This window comes from Nycticebus coucang, chromosome 5 (assembly GCF_027406575.1).
Source record: "Nycticebus coucang isolate mNycCou1 chromosome 5, mNycCou1.pri, whole genome shotgun sequence".
Classification (NCBI taxonomy): domain Eukaryota; kingdom Metazoa; phylum Chordata; class Mammalia; order Primates; family Lorisidae; genus Nycticebus; species Nycticebus coucang.
Genome location: NC_069784.1, coordinates 74,247,848 through 74,263,257, shown reverse-complemented (window position 1 = coordinate 74,263,257; position 15,410 = coordinate 74,247,848).

Sequence of the window (15,410 nt, the reverse complement as noted above, 5' to 3'; positions counted from 1 at the left end):
CTTGTGTTTAGTGCTGTCAGCTGAAAAGTGTGCCAGACTCTTAAAATAGCTGTAAATTTCACCCTAGGAACCCCAAAGAGCTCAGTAAACCATCCAAGATGAAACCCACAATGGTCCGTCTGCAGGCTCTAGCACCCTCCCCACACTCCTATAAGATACCTGCCTCCCAGATTCCCTGCCGTGTCCTCAGAACCTGATAATACCGACCTGTTGAGCCTTCCATAGAAAACCAGAGTCCCATCCTCCGATTCCCTATGAGGGGAAGAAAGGAGAGGAATCAAAAACAGAGAACAGAAGCCATTAACACAATTTATGTTCAGAATAAATGTTTCTTTTTCTTTTTTTTTTTTTTTTCCAGTTTGATGTGAGGGTACAAATGACTAGGTTAAATTGTTCGCATTTCTAAGGTGAAGTTCAGGCTGTAGTTAAGCCCTTCGCCCAGGGCGTGTGCTGTAAACCCTTACGCCCTTAGGTGAGAGCTTACCAATATCCCTTCCTCCTCCCCTTTCCCTGCCCCCGCTTCCCACTTGAATATAATTGTGTTTTTCTCTCATGTGGATGTGTAGTTGTTTATCAATTGGTTTCATGTTAATATTGAGTACATTGGATACTTGCTTTTCCATTCTTGTGATGCTTTACGAAGAAGAATGGGCTTCAGCTTCATCCAGGTGGATATAAAAAATGTAAAGTCCCCATCTTTTTTTAATGGCTGAATAGTCCATCGTGCACATATATCACAGATCAGAGCAAGTGTTTCAGTGACCCTGCAGCTGCCCCTCAAGTTCATCACTTCAGAGAAAGTGATATGAACTGGAAGTCCTAGACTGGTCATGAGCAAAGATTATTATCTTTACATGGGCACATCTATGTTCCCTGTGTGAGCACACAGCAAACAGTGGTTGAATATACTTTATTTTTGTATTAGTAGCATTTATTAAAGTGAGTGATGAATTGCTTTGCTTTTCGAGGAAGACATACGCTGCTCCCAAAGTGGTTGCTGGCTTTAACTGTCTCCGCATCCCAAAGCAAGCTCAGGACACTCATCTTGATGAAAGCCGCAATCATTGTCACTTCAGGTTTCTTTCTTATTCCCCAAAATAGAAATGAGTTTTGCAGTGGTATGGAGATATTCTAATGTCTAAGACATTCTAATGAAATTCAGTTAACCAATTTGTTTATGACATTTATCGTTGGACTGTTCCATTTTTCAGTCTTCTCTCAAAGTATGAACGTTTTAGAGTAGGTGTCAGCTCTCTTAACAACCTTCACATTTAAAGGAGAACTTTAAACGTTTTCCTCTTTGTTGTGTATTCAGCTTCCAAAAATATGTGAAAATAGTAAGATAATAATTTCTTAATGAAACCTTATGTCGCAGTTGTTTACCTATGTTTGTGCTATATAAAATCAGTTATCCTTAATATTACACGTAATTTATAATACATTAACGGTGTATTAGAATATGAGTCCTAGGGGGAAAGCATTTCTATCTGTTTTATTCATTTCTCTGTGTTTGGTTATCAAAATAGTGCCTGACACATAATAGATGCTGAGTGTTTATTGAATAAACAAATGCTGAAATTACTGAATTTGACATAATTTTCTGCAGCTGCCTAAGTATATGGAAAGGAAAAAAACTTAATTTATATTTCAACTGAGTTAAATTAATTGAAATATATATCTGAAAACGGTTCTAAATGTTTTCTCTTTAGTGAATGTAGGACTTACAGTAGGCATATACAAACTTTGCAATGTTCTTTGTTTATAAATTAGTACTCCCTCTTTGAATGTATATTATTAAGTTAGTGTCAAAGCATAATTCAAAAGTAAACTGTTTACAAGGAAATCCGAAAAATTACATCCTGAACACAGTTTGGAGCAGGAATGTAAATGGAAATAAACACCCCAAATATAGGGTTACCAAGTCTGTAGTTTGCCTGTTCACAACGGAAGAAAATGAATTGTTTTCTCAAATGACTATCATATTTGCATGGAGCTGCACCGTCTGCAGGCGTCAGTAATGTAAAGTGAGGATTTCCTCTGTTTTTCTAGGAATTTGTCAACTCTAGGGAAAGGACTAAGGGCTTCATTGATCTGGGGGACTGACACTAGACAGGGGTTCTTGTTTAGTTTGTTTTAGTTTTCTCATAATGTAATGGGTGTATGTGTGTGTTGTTTTTATTTCTGACAGTGGTATGATGTACTTTGTCAGCATGAAGGGAGGACAACATGTTGATTTTGCTTTCTCACTAGAGTTTTGTGACCCAGCAAATGAATTATTCAAAACATATTTATTGCTGGCCTTTTGTCAGTCCGTGTGTCTGAAATACCCTGAATGGTTAACTGAACCTTTCCCACCAATGCAGGCCCAAAGGCTGACACCTACTCTGTTTTATTTCCTAGCAATTACCCAAGATTCTTCTCAGCACACTGAAAACTTTGTGCCCTGTCTGCTGCTTCCCCACCTCTGCCTCAATTCCAAACAGCCTCTAACTCTCACTTTTCAGGCAGCAGAGAGACTGGCAATGGCATCTCAAATCTGTCCTCATGAATTTGTTCCCTTGAGCAAGTCTGGGAACCTCCCTGAACCTCAGTATCCTCATTTATGAAATTAAGATAATAAAACTTATTTACAGGCTGTTTGTGAGAATTCAGATAATTTATATCAAGAATTTATGACTATGACTTTCCCAAAAAGTTATCCAGTTAATACATAATTATTATTCTCCACACTTTTATTTTCTATTTTTAGCCTATTCTTACATTTTTGACTTGTCAGTTAGACATGGATTAAAGATGGTAAAATTTTCATTTTTCTTAGAAGATTTGAACCCATATTCACCTTTTAACTCTTGCTGCTATTGCCTTGGGGGAAACGTTGCCCTGAATCCAAGCCCCAGGATCAGACCCTCTTGTAACTGTGCTACTCACCAGGTCCCGACAGAGGCGGTTCTGATCCAACATAATGCAGACTATGGGCTCTGTAGGAGGCTTTTGTTTTGTTTTGTTTTGGGCAACAGGGTCTTGCTGTATTACAAAGGCTGGAGTGCAGTGATGTGATTACAGCTCACTGCAGCCTCAAACTCCTTCTCCATTCTCCTGTCTCAGTCTCCCAAGTGACAAGGACTACAGGCCTGCCCTACCATGTCCTAATTTTTTTTTAATTTTTTTGTAGAGACGAGGTCTCACTATTTTGCCCAGGCTGATACTGTGGTTGTAGTGGCCAAGATCTTATTCTCTTTCAGTCACAGTTCCAAGTTATGCACATTACCTATCAGTTTATTCATCCACAGAATGTGCATTAAGAAATTATCACATAGCATTATGGATAATAAATTAAATAATGCACAAATGCTATTTAACATAGCGTATGGTGCATGAAGCACAATAAAACATAATTCTCCTTACATTTAACAAAATAAAAACTAGTGCCCAGAAAATTATTTATATAATGATTTTTCAACTGTTCTACAGATGAGGGAAGCTAGTCTATATGAAGTCTATTACATTTTAAAATACTTTATTTCACTTCTGGGAAATACTAAAGAAAGCATTTATTAAGCTCATAGATGTTAATGATCTGGGGGAAGCTCTGGGATTTAAAGACTGTTGTTTTCTGTAGTTTGTGCCTGTGGATTTTTTTAGATAGCATAAATTAGGCAGAGTTGGGATTTTATACCACATTACTGGTAATCCAAGGAAAACAGATTTTGATCATTTTATCTATAATACCTTTAAGTGCTATAAAATGAATAGAATAAATATTGTAATAGATAATGAGTATATCAGTTTTAAATTAAAAATTTCTATTGTAATAATAAACTTGAAAATTATATTTTATTATTTGGTCCATGTAGAAATGGATTTCACTGTCTACCCTAGTTTAAAACTTATATAATTTCTTAATAAATGTTAGCTAAATAAAACAATTGTATGGAATCTTTACATAGAATTTCTAGAGGATAGAGTTAGTCTAAAGAATTCAACAGAATACTTAGCCAAAGACATACAGAGCTTCCACCACTCAAGATACTGACTGACAAGCCCTCTTGGTCAGAGAATCCTGTCAGGTGAACGTCGGGAGTTTCCCGTGTCCCTCAAGGAGGTTGTGATGGCAAATCTTCCAAAAGAACTAGCCCGTCAAACAAAGAGAGACCACAGGCACCACAGGGCACTTTAATGCCAAACCAGAATTTTGTGAAAAACACCCCTGGGTTTCATCAGCTTAGACACTTGACAATAGAACTTTCTTGGGATGTTTTAGGTATGCAAAATAATGTGCAAGAAGAGTTGCCTTCTTGGTGTTGACACCCATTTATTTGCAACAAATCACCCTTCACACAGGAGCATGAGAATGAGTGGCGAGCAGATGTCTGCAGGAACAGAACCCTGGATGATTGAGTTTACTTAAAAATCAAATAACGTACCAGTCAGGGAATTTAGCACATTCTGAGCTTTCAGATCACAAAAGCTATCAATTGTATGTTTGGACAAAGTTGGCTAAAAAGCAAGTAAGGCTACTAAGTGAAACTGTACCTTAATTTATATGTGTATAGAAGGGAAAACTCCTGTTAATGTGAAGAATTAGTCAATCCTTTCAAATAGGCCCAAGATCTGGATCCTAAAGGCCAGATGTTCTCATAGTCACCCCAAGAACGTGCTATTAGAAATTTATGGAGATGTGTTGTGGTTGTTACAATGATTGGCGGTACTTCTAGCATTTTGTTGGATAGAGGCGAGGGATGCTAGCTGTCCTGCAAAGAATTGCCCTGGGTCCTGTGTGAATTTTAAAAATTCTGCTAAGATGCTTACTTAGATGTGAATGGCACCTAGAGCATAATCAATTTTACTAATAAACCCAAGCTATTGTTGGTACAGCTTTAGCATAATTGGTCTTGATACTTTTCAGAAATTGAGCCATTGTACGCGATGAAAGAAGTATGTCCTTTTTTTTTCAGACTGATTAAAAGTTGTTTGTCATTTAAGAACATACTTAAGTTCTTCAAAGTGTGATTTCAGTATTTTAATGGGGATTGCCTTAAATCTGTAGATTGTCTAACCTAAGTGCCCATCAACCCATGAATGGATTAATAAACTGTGTACGGGTATACATGAAATACTATTCAGCCATACAAAGATGGAGACGTGATATCTTTTGTATTAACCTGGATAGAGTTGGAGAACATTCTTTCTAATAAAGTACCACAATAAGGGAAAAGCAAGTATCCAATGTACTCATATTAATATGAAGGCAGTAGATGAACTAATACCCACAAAAGAGAAAAACTCAATTCAATTCAAGTTGTGGGGAGGAGGAAGGAGAGAGGGGGAGAAAGGGGTGAAGAGGGGAGGAGGGGGAGACTGACGTGCTCTTACCTAATGGACACAACGTAAGGGCATAATGTCATACTTCCTGGGTAAGGGACACAACTACAACAGGGACCTTAACTACAAAATGCAAACATTGTAACCAAATCGTTTATAGCCTCATTTAATCTGAAAAACAAAATGCACATTTAACATCTGTGGCAATGGCCCTCCTACATGCATGTCTGCTGCAACACTTCATGCGTGGGCCTGCGTGTGGTGAAGGAACGTGACTGAGAATCATCCATGTATTATTACAGAGATGTGACTTAAAGTATGGCAGAGAGAAAGAGAGGGGACACCACTGACCCTTAGCAGGCTGAAAAGTATAAGCATTATCATGGTCTTCTTAATCTGTATTCCAATGTAGCCATAGCAATGAAATAGCCTGCCCCCAGGACATGGTGTATCGATCATAGTTCTTGGGACTCTGATGCTTTTACCAAAAAAGATTCTAGTTCTTTCATGAGACTCTTGCTGCTGGGGTCCCTTCGACACCTCTGGAGCAGAGGCCCCTTCATTGCCTGTCAATTTCTCCCCTTGAGTAACAAACATGGGCCCTCTCACTACTCCTTTTCCACATGCAGATAATACTCACAGCTGAAGACTGCGTTAATGGCCGAGTTGAGTCCTCCATAGAATCCTTTTCAGTGTATGGAGCCTAAGTTTGCATGTGTTTGCAAGAAAAACTATGCCTTTCAAAATATTAACCACCAGCACTGAATGCAGTCAAGCTTCAAGATTTTAAGAAACATCTTTCTGGTCTTTTATATTATTGCCTGTGTCTTGAAATATGGCAATGCACATAAACTTAGCACAGGACACGGTACAAAGTAACAGCTTTAACTTGTCAATAATTGTTGTTACTCTTATTATTATCAATTATTTCTTTTTACTCTTCTTGATATTCAAGATAAAATACCTTGTAACTTGAAGTCATGAAAAAAAAATCTTTTAATCCTTGCGAGTCTCATAGGGAAATGAAAATTATTTTAGAAATCACAGTGGTAATGCATGTAGATCTCACTCACGAATGATTGTAATGATGAAGTAAGAATCAAAACTACGTAGGCAATTTTTATAGCATTAGCTTTTTTAATTCTTAAGATTAATTCTTTCCTTTGTAAATAAAAGTAAAAGTTTTTAAAGTACTTGTACTTGTTTCTAAATTACCATCAGTATATGGACTGAATGAATTATGAAAAATATTCTAGAAGCAATACAGACAATGGCGTGATGGGTTTTGTCGTAGTGTAAAGTTTGGGTGATAGTTTTGATTTTTCTATTAATTTACAGTGTCATTTAGAGACTTGGCCACTAACTTTTTTTTTTTCTTTTTTGCAAGAATCAGGCTTCATGGTGACAAATGGTCCAGAATAAAAAATGCTTTTGCTAGCAACTAGCAATGGGATAAGTTCTTTTTTTTTCTTTTCACTAACACAACCGAAGAGTTATTATTCAATTATTGCTACTTGCCCCCCAAATCAGTGGGCACAACACAGACTTTCTCTATCAAAGTATCTCCAGTGAGATCTTCAGATTGCCCTTAAATTTAATCATCTATTATTCATTTTTTTGGTGAGATTTCTGAGAAATAACTGAAGTGATTTCAAGATGTTCCCAATCAAAATTCCCTTCAGATTGTACTGTGAATCTCATCAGCAACAGTCCCTGACCAGATGTGGCCCAGAGCCACGTCCAGGAGCTCTGAAAGACTCAGAATACTTGGGGTTTACTCTGTTAAGGAGGCTGACATTGCTTACAGGTGTAAACAGGTCATTAATGTCTTGACCACAGACCATTATCACAATTCAAAGCTATAAGATCTTTGAAAGTCAGTTATGGGAAAGCACAATGAAAAAATAAGCAAAATTTCCCAATTCCTGCTGAGATGTTCAAGATTGCTATAGGCCAAATAATTCCTACGCGTAATTGCATTTTCCAATTCTTAGGATGAGAATTCTATTACGTTGCAAAATGGCCTTGTTAACATCCTTTTAAGAAAGACTGGTTAGCTATGGATAATATACACAAATTTTTCTTCATCTATCCAAGCATATAAACTGTATTTGGTAGAAAAAAAGTTATTTCCCCTGTAAACAGAGGCAATGGTATAATTGGGATTATTTCCTCATAATACTCTTTAATTATGTTTGAGCAATAATAATATTTGGATGCTATAGTGTATTTTCTCCCTCTTTTGCAGCAAGATTAAATTCAAGTTTTAATCCAGGCCTTGTGAAGTCCAATTCCCATTAGTAAGAGTTAAGAAAAGCTGTATTGAGTAGTTTGAACAATTAGAATGTCCTAAAAATATGAATTATGTACATTTTCCATGGATAAACATAACAGGAATTCAGACTTCATTGGCATCCAGTCCCTATACTCTTTGTAACATTGCTGTGTTACATAGATGATATATGCTAAATCTAAGGTAGTTTTGATCATTTAAAAATATATATATATGAATATATATTGATTTTTTTATGCTCTAGACTGGTCTTTATGCCTAACATATAGATTAACTTTTCATTTAATAATGATAACTTAGAATCTTGGTACACTATATAATTTGCAGATCAGTTTTACATTAGTAATCTCATCTTAAAAATTTATGATCTTAAAAAATGGATTTTTAAATACAATTCTTATGTCAAGAAAACTACCATTTTTTTCTGAGTTCAATTTAGGATCTCTTTCCAAATGCATTAAATTATTTAGAACAAGTTAATGTTAAATTAAATACAGAATGTTATAAGATGAACCATTGTTTCTGTCCTTCACCGTGTTAAACTTTGGCCCTTTTTGAAGACCTCTTCCACCTTTAAAAATGTGTCTTATGTGGACTATCTTGTATAAAAAAAACAGGAGAGGATTTTACAAGACTTTTTAGCAAATTTATAACATTTGTTAAAATGATAGCTAAATTAAAAAACAAGCCTGCTAGCTTAAAATTTTCATTTTCAGTTGGGATTAATGTCTGCATATTTTAAAAATCATAATAATTAACTTTAGAGCTATAACCAGCAAGAATTTTTAGTTTTTAGTAGATTATGTTTACTCTATAAGATGTGACAACAAAAACACCATTCAGTCTTTTCTGGCCTATGCTAAAGGAAGTATTTTGAAAAATCACTGGTTTCTTCACATCTCTGATGCTTGCCCTTTTAGGGGGAGGGGAAAACAATAAAAGAAACATTTCTGAAAAAGCCACTTTGGTAATATCTGAGACAACACCATTCTTATTTCACTGGGATTTCATTTCATTCTTGTAGGCTTAACATCTCACTGCATGAACAAAGAAAATATCATGTGAAAAGGGCTTCAGGCTACCTACTTCCAAAAGGATTCAACCTCCGAGTGCTATCAATATCATCCACACACCCACACAGTTAGCACTTTTGAATACATTTACTGAAAACCATTAATAAAGCAACAATCTTAGTCTGGTTCTTAACCATGTGTCACAGTGAAATAAGTTCATGTAAATCTGTGAACTGCACGACAATGATCAAATTAACAGTCATTTCAAGAAAAAATGCCCCTCAGGCTGAAAAATAATTAGTAGTCTCTCACTATCTTTTCCTCCTAATAAAAATCCCGATATTATTGTTGACTGTGCTAATAAAACACCTCCCGTGACCCTGATGGAGCGTGATGTAAAATGTAAGGACTGTTCCATTGTGCAGCCGCACACATGTTTTATTGAACATTTCCATTTGGCTCTTCATCTGGGAACACAAGGGCCCATAGACGCTGAAGAACTTTTGTCACAGTGTAATGCAACTCTCACTTGTTCATTGCTGCAGTTAATAAAACACCCACTTTGAAATTCATTATCTTTGAAATTTAACATTAAACTGCAGAAGCTGAATATTCAGAGCGTTAGCTATAAGCAGGAACGAGAGCAAGGGATGGGAAAAGCCAACAGGAAAAATCCATTTAGTGCATAATGCAGCCCGAGGTTGGCTCATATGTTGCCATAAACGTCAAGTCCAGGATTTTGATTTTTAGAAAAAAATGCTATTTTGAGGAAGTCATAATAGTTTCAACTTGTTAAACATATATATATATATATTTTTTTTCCTTTTAGTTGTTTATACTCACTCCACAACTACTTATTGAATGCCTTTGTGCAAAACAGTATTAAAGGTCAACGAGGGAGGTAGGCAAGAAGTTAGAAAATATAACCCCTGTCCTCAAGGAGTTTATCACGGGTAGAGCAAATTGAGTTCCTCTGCTGAACTGGATGATAAGCTAATGTGGGTTAATACTGTTTCTAATATAAAAACTAAGAATAAAAAGGGCAGTAATCTGTTTCATAATTTTTTATGTTTTAAATTAACTTCAATTATTTATTGAGACAGAGTCTTACTCCATTGCCCTGAGGAGTGTGCAGTGGCACCATCACAGCTCACAGCAACCTCAAACTCCTTTGTTCAAATGATCCTCTTGCCTCAGCCTCCCAGGTAACTGAGACTACAGGTGCCCATCACAATTTTTCTATTTTTAGTAGCGACAGGGTCTCTCTCTTGCTCAGGCTGGTCTGGAACCCCTGACCTCAAGCAATCCACCCACCTTGGCCTCCCAGAGGGCAAGAATTATAATCCTAATAGGCTTGAGCCATAACACCTGGGAAAAAAGCCTCAGTAATTTTAAAAAAATACAGAAACCTGATAAAGTGGCAAAGTAGTGAAACATATGACTTAGAACAATAAACAGTCCCTATATATTGATATCACAGTTCATGAGAAACCTGGTCTCGGGAATCAGCAAGATTTAACAAAGGCTGTTCAATGAAGCAACCCATCTTTGTCTTCAGATAGCTTGGTGTCCAGTCAAGAAAAATTAGTGATAGTAACAACTTGTACTACAAGACAAGATATGGCCAGTTGTCCTAGTGACTGTTTATTCTGTAGCAGAATATTATGATTATGCTTTTATAAATTTGTAGAATTAGATCTTTTGAAGTAATCAATAATAAATCTGATCTTTGGAAAAGTCCTGAATGTTGCAGGCCTACACAGATATAATTTTAAGATAATTTCTAACTTTCAACTATTATCAGAAGACATATATTAGTTAATATCAGATAATAAACAATTAGATGAGTAAAAGAAATATCAAACTTACAGGTTATGTTACAAGAATGGTATGAAAATATAATTTTTCCCAAAAGCAAAGGACATTTATTTTTTTCTTAATTTTTTAAAAAGGGACATCTTAGCATTCCTCTAAACTCATTTCTCAAAGTGAGCTCCATGGAATGGTATGTTAAAAGTTTTGAACAGGGTGGCACCTGTGGCTCAAAGGAGTAGGGTGTTGGTGCCATATGCTGGAGGTGGAGGGTTCAAACCTAGTCCCAGCCAAAAAAAAAAAAAAAGTTTTGAACGTCCAGTAAGCCTGGAAATAGTAGATTGAGCCAAGTTAAACATCATCAGGGTTTTAACACGGTTTTGTGCTTTTTGAATCTCTAGGAGAGAACATTCCTCTTACAGAGCAACTCATGGGACCTTGGACCAAAGTTTGGGCAGAGACGCACCCAGTCATAAATGGCAACAAGTGCAGAATGTTGGGTCCCACTCCTGAAAGGTGGGATCTAGAAGTCCAGATTTTTAGGACTCTTCAGATGATTTCAGTGTAACTGTCTGGTATCAGTTAGGTAAGCCCTTTACACATAGATGCTACAGGTGATTCCAGATTCATAAACACCAGTTTATACTAGTGGGCAACAAAATATTGCTTCAGAAAGTCTCTCAATAGGCAGATGAAAGTAAATGCCCTCTGTTGGAAGAAGGTACAGCTGTGCTCTCCTTTACATCACAATGGTGTTAATATTTTTGGAGAGAAAGAGGAAGGAATTTCTGAATATCAGTTGGTGCTCAACAGATCTGGCTAGTTACACTTGGCACAACTATTATAATATCTATACTGTTCACTCCTTCCTTCAGCAGATGGTATCACCTGAGTTTTTCTTTTTTTTTCTCCTTTTTTTTCTTCTTTAATAGAGCAAAAAACACTCTAGCTTTCTTTCCCCTCCCAGCCTCTAAGTAGCCAAGTGCTCATTAAAAGAAATGAGCAGAGGTGCTCCATTGCTTACAGTATTACAGGGTGCTGGGAGTCTACCTGCCAAACACTACACTCTACATACCACATTTGTTTATGAGCTATACGGGCTCCTACTTTCTCAATAGTGCAACTTAAGTTTTAGCAAGGAACAGCCCACAAAAGTGATTTAAAACAAACAAGAGGCAAATAGAAGTATTAAAGAAGGCCAAAGGCAAGAAGCAAAAGGAAAAATGTACATTTTCTTCAAAGGTTAAGTCCATAAATTAAATTTTTTTCAGTCAGCTCTCTTTAAAAAGTGTGATTTGTATGGCCAATGTTGTAACACAACATGGGAGGTTGTATTGACACTGATCTTAAAAAAATCAAGAGTAATGCCACACTGTTAGGATAGTTTGGAGAATTTTTGAGGACATAGGTGGCATTTTTCTAGAAGGCAGTCAGAATTTTATTTCTAATTCTTACATTTTATATATGTACGTGTATATACAAACACTGACAAAACCATAACTTTTGATCAGGGAATTTTAGGAATCAGTGTAATTTAGCCTTAAGGATAAATCATCCAAGTTTGAAACGTGACATCTAATCTCAGTTCCTAACATGATTTAGAATGCATTTATTAAAATTTAACTTCAGTCTTTTATTCTATAACAATGACATTTATAATGTACATTTCTGAACCACTATACATTGAAAAACTAAAACCTCTTATTTGTAAGATGTCTTCTTTATAAGAAGTCTTCAGTATGTAACAAACAAAAATTTTATGTTAGTCAAGTGATTGATGGATGAATAAATGAATGAAAACAGCTAATATTCACAAATATAATTCCTTCCTCAATTATTCACACTCTAGCTGACCTTAAGAGGGAATATTGTCTGGAAATGCACTGTGATGAAAAAAATGCTTAAATTATACTAACGTTTTATTAGTCTATCTTGTAACAATCCCGGTCATAATGGCTTGAAACAACAATTTATGATTATTTCTCACATTTATGTCCATTGACTGGGCTTAATTGGGTAGCGTTCATTTGAGGTTTCACATAATATTGCAAACAAATGGCAGCTGATGTCATCTGAACACCCAAGATGGTGGGTGTCACCTGGGCGCTCAGCTAGAGCTGTGGACCAGAGCATCTCAGGTTCTTAGAGGAAGCCCTGGAAACTAAAACACAGGGAGAGATCTGGGGAAACCACAAGGCTTAGTATGAGCTGGTCTTAGAAATCCTAGGACATCACTTTGCTATATTCTATAGGAAAAGGCAAATAATTAAATCTAGGTAAGAATCAAGAAGTGGGGAACTAAATTCTCTTTTTTAGATTGGGAAGAAGGATATACATTCAGGGATGAAAGGAAAAAATGGAATTTAATTTTGACTAGCACAGCTTTTTAGGGGTTCTTATCTCTTCAAGGACACTAACATGTCTCAGAATTAAAGTGAGGCACTTTATTCCAATTACATCTTTGGTATTTAACTCCTTCCAGATTTATTTGTTCTTGAGGCAGAGGAAAAGTAGCACAATCCTCAAACAGGACTTCAAACCTCGTTTCAATTGAGTATTGAACATTAAACATTGCCAATAATTTTATGTCCTGCAGTAGTTATGGCAAATATTTTATAAAACTGTGAAATGCCAAAAATATATAATTACCCTTGTTTTACCTAGAATGACAGACTTTGTAACAAAGCCTCAAAAGACTATATATCCTTTTTTTCATGTATATCTCAGTAGAGCAAATATTCATAATCCTATTTTGAAAATGAAGCTCAAAAACGTGTAGAGGGTTTTTTTCTTCTAAAATGGCACACCTAATAAATAGTAAAAGTTGGAGATTCGAGCTCAAGGATTTTGCTCTTTTTGATATACTTGTTGCTTCAAAAATAATAAATTAATACTGTGAAAACTTGTGAAGAATTTGGAGGTGAAAGCAGGGAGGAAGGACAACAAGACGCCATCAGAGCCGGGAACCTTGTGCTCAGAAACGTTCATGTCACTGTTGGGTATTCCACATATTTTCTCCAATCTTATACTGCCAGGGGATGAAGACTTATAGCAACACAGTCTGGGAAAAACTTAAAAAACAAAACTGTAGACATGGGAGTGGAGAAGGGGAGAATGGTGTCAAGGAGGTCATGGACGTGGCAGGTGGATGAGGCCCAGCAAGGCTGGGGAGGGTGTGTGGGAAATACATTGACAAGGGATGAACAATGAGGTACGTGGAGGGGGGAGAGGATTCCCCTTCCCCCACTCGGTGCTCACACCCCTGCTGTTGAATAGCCTTTTGGGTTTGTATAGAGATTGAGGAAGCCTGTGAAAGAAGCAGTGAGAACTTCCATGGGCCGCTGTACCGTACTCTCTAATTTTTTTTTTCCCTTTCCACTGTTTCAAAACAAAACAGCATGTCTATTGCAAAATGAATTAATTCAAAATTTCAGTTGCAACCAAGAAATATACTGTAACAAATGAAATACTTGACTGCCCAGTTATACAATGTTGTATTTGTGATCAGAGTCATGTTAGTAGTTCAATCTTAAAAACAAGGGGGGAATAGCAGGAGCGGTCGCAACCTATTTGATTTATTTCATTTCTCTAAACAGTACATAATTGTTTTAAAATGAAGTTAATTTTTTTTTTATGAAAAACACTCCGACAAACAAAATTACACAAAAAAGAAAAGCATGTAATGACAGTATTAAATATCACCTATTATGTGTCATTATTCTTTATGGCTGATTTAGACATGTTACTAGTTGAAAGACTAGTCCAGAAAAAATATTGTTCATGGAGCGTAAAATCTCATCAAAACTTGTTTGGAAAAAAAAGGCCAACACACGCAACTTTTTGGTTATACATCTTAAACTAAGTTGATGCGTATCTTTTAGGGGTTAAGTGGTCTCAAATTATTATTAACACTGATAGACATTTTAATTTATGAGAAAAAGTTGCATTTCATTAAAAGGACACCAAACTGTAACGTCACTCTTTGTCTGCCTGTAATTCTTATCTGTGCATTCATCTATACGCATCCCTGCCGGTTACGAGTAATAATGTCTTACTACTTTATGATTCATATTTTTTTGCTGCAAAATGAACAAAAGTAATTAAGTCAAATTAAAACAATTATAGAAATACACTATTCAATAACTCAGTTGCCAAAAAAGTTTCACTGGGCCCTAAGGAGGCAAAAAATAAATAAATAAATAAATGCCTCTGCAGCAGTAATATCATTCCACACGTTACATTTATTCCTGCAAGCCAGCCAAGCTCAAATTAATTGTACTGAGTAAACTTTTCTTCTTGGAGAAAATTAAAGATATGCTGTTGTCAACACTTGAACACAACCTTGCCGACACTTAAACGCAGAGAAGGGTGTGACATCCTGCCCCGGCTGCCTTGTGCTAATTAATCACTCTGGTATTTAGGACCATTCAAGCAGACAAATTAATGGGGAATAATTAGTGTATCTTTGTTCCAGCTCAGCTTTGCACACCAGACACTCTCAGGGAGAGAGAGGGGTTTGCAGAGTGCCAGCCATTAGCATGTGCATAGTTTCACTTCTGTTCAGCAAGTTCTTCAGAGATTAAGAGAAAGGCCAAATTAGCAGACGTGTGACTGGGGTTAGGACACTCTTCTAGAAAGAAAGCCCTGTGTTTGGGTATCAGCTTTCAGAAGCAAGTTGTTAATCTAGAGACTGAATTTCATGTAACACAATAAAACCTCAGGGAAAATATAATTTCCGAAACCAAAAACAAGTCTGCTTAAAACATACAGTGAAAAAATATTATTATTTTTTATTATTTTTATTTATGTCCTTTGTATTTATTTTTATAGCACAAAGTTTAAAGCAACGCTCAGAAATTTCATATTTTTCTTACATTATTGTTGACTTTTGCAAATGTTTATTGAAAATGGATTTTTATCAACCAGTGGTATTTATCAAGTTTGTAATTAAACAGTGTAGACCATTTAAC